This window comes from Pundamilia nyererei, unplaced genomic scaffold (assembly GCF_000239375.1).
Source record: "Pundamilia nyererei isolate P.nyererei 1_Seehausen unplaced genomic scaffold, PunNye1.0 scaffold00051, whole genome shotgun sequence".
In the NCBI taxonomy this organism is placed as follows: domain Eukaryota; kingdom Metazoa; phylum Chordata; class Actinopteri; order Cichliformes; family Cichlidae; genus Pundamilia; species Pundamilia nyererei.
The window spans coordinates 1,910,935-1,912,922 of record NW_005187452.1 but is presented as its reverse complement, the minus strand read 5'-3'; the positions used below and the strand labels follow the sequence as shown (position 1 = coordinate 1,912,922).

The 1,988-nt window shown below is 39.7% G+C and overlaps 1 protein-coding gene and 1 long non-coding RNA gene across 3 annotated transcripts in view; both read right to left on the bottom strand.

Moving 5' to 3' along the window:
* LOC102201325 (uncharacterized) overlaps positions 1-1,988 on the bottom strand; it is a 16,207-nt gene that overhangs the window by 6,318 nt on the left and 7,901 nt on the right. The window lies entirely within an intron of this gene.
* LOC102201131 (uncharacterized) lies at positions 7-494 on the bottom strand. The gene is made up of 3 exons (XR_311731.1): positions 353-494; positions 199-263; positions 7-119 (listed from the first exon to the last, which is right to left on the bottom strand). It is a non-coding gene; the product is annotated as an uncharacterized LOC102201131 (long non-coding RNA).

Here is a 1,988-nt window from a genome sequence, read left to right as displayed (position 1 = left end):
GTCTACACTCTGGAGAGTCAAACTGTACTCAGTGCAGTTTTGTAGCTCCAGCTGACACAACATCAGCTCGTCAAAGTCGTTGGTACAGTCAAGACTGGAGTTAGTTGTCTGATTATTTCCTGCACGAAACATAAATTATAAATTGTGGCTCCTTAGGATTTCACACAACAATTAATTCGTTTACTGCGAGCTACATACCAAAGGGAACAGTCACGATGTGCCCTAAAAGAAGGAAGATAACAGAGATCCTGTTGCAGACTCGTCTGGAAAAGAAAAAGGGAAAGAGAGATCTTTTCTTTCAACAAACATGACGGATTCAGTAAGAAAGACAACTCCAAGTTATTCAGTTTACCTATTTGAATCCATTGTAAGATGATTTAGTGCATTTTTCTGCTATGGAAAATACACAGCTACGGTCTATATCCTGGGTACGCGAACGCTGCTTACGCCCGAGTCTCACAGTCTTCCTGTTATGGGAGCGATAGAAGGATATATTGCGCCACATTAGGGGAAGTCAGTCCTACTCACATTTCTTTAGAAAGACAGAACCGTGCGCATAAAGCCCACAACAGTAGCCGTGGTGCGGCGAGTCGACTTAAAACAGCTACTGAAATCCCAGTGTTTGTGTAGAGTGAGAAATTGGGTTGAAATTAAAACAAACACCCCCGACAAAAAATAAAAATAACAAATAAAAAATGTACATATGAAGATTTAAAGCAAGCATCGATATTTTTCCTACCACATCACAGGCACCCGTTAACATGTCCCTCTGTACTGTGTTGTGTGGTTTCTACTCATGTCTCCTGTCTTTTCTCAGCTGTTAGCACATTGAGAGGATTTATTGTGAAAGGTGAAAGTGACTAATAGCATGTTGGCCTATGCCCCACAGAGGAATGAATTATCTGACATAGCCGTATTGAATACGCTTAATAAAATCTATTTAATACTTCAACAAAAGTATTACCAACTTTGTTGGTAATGACAGCTTTGAGGTGTCTTGTGTGGCCCGTTGTTCCACACAAACACTCTTCAAATGCTGAAGTTCTGTGGGCCTCTTTGATGAACTTTGAGCTTCGCTTCTTTCCACTGATTTTAAGATGGATTCAGGTCAGGTGATTGGCTGGGCTATTCTAGCAGATTTATTTTCTTTTTCAGAAACCCATTGAGAGTTTCCTCGGCTGTGTATTTGGGATCAATGTATTGCTGAAAGGACCCCCCTTATTTCATCTTCATCATCCTGGTCCATGGCAGCAGATTTTTATCTAGAATGTCTCCATACATTTTTCTATTTAGCCTTCTTTCAGTCATATAAAGAATGCCAGTGACGCTCTGAAAAAGAGCCTCACACCACGATATGCAGTGCCTTTTGACCTCCAAACAATGTATGTAGTAGGGGATCCAAAAAGTAAAATTTTCGTCTCATCTGGCCAGATTATACACGAGTGTATTTCACAGCCGTTCTTTTTCTCTAAATCTTGTTCCTTAAAATTTGAAAAGCTTCAACATGCTTTTTCTTTAGCAATAGTCTTGTGTGGTGAATGTGCACACAGGCCATGGCAGTTGAGTGCATTACTTATAGTTTTCTTTGAAACCATTGTACTTCCTGCTTCCAGGTCTTTCTGTAGCTCTCCAGCAAGTGGCTTTTGGCTTTTTGACAAATCTTTTGATAATTTATTTCACTCGATCTCTGAAATCTTGCAGGGACCACTTGGCCATGGCTGGTTTATGGTGATGTCCTCACCACTTCCGAATTATGGCCCCAACAATGTTTACTGGAACCTTCAGTAGTTTAGAAATTCTTCTGTAACCATTGTTTGTATGCTATGTACATTTGTTTTGCAATAATAGGGTTGCGAAGGTTGTGAGAGCGCTCACCATGTTTAATGAGAAAGCTTTTCAGAGACTATATGTTTGGACTGAACCAGCTAAACTTAATTTGTATTAAGTGAGAGTATTAGAATAGAATAGAATAGAATAGAATAGAATAG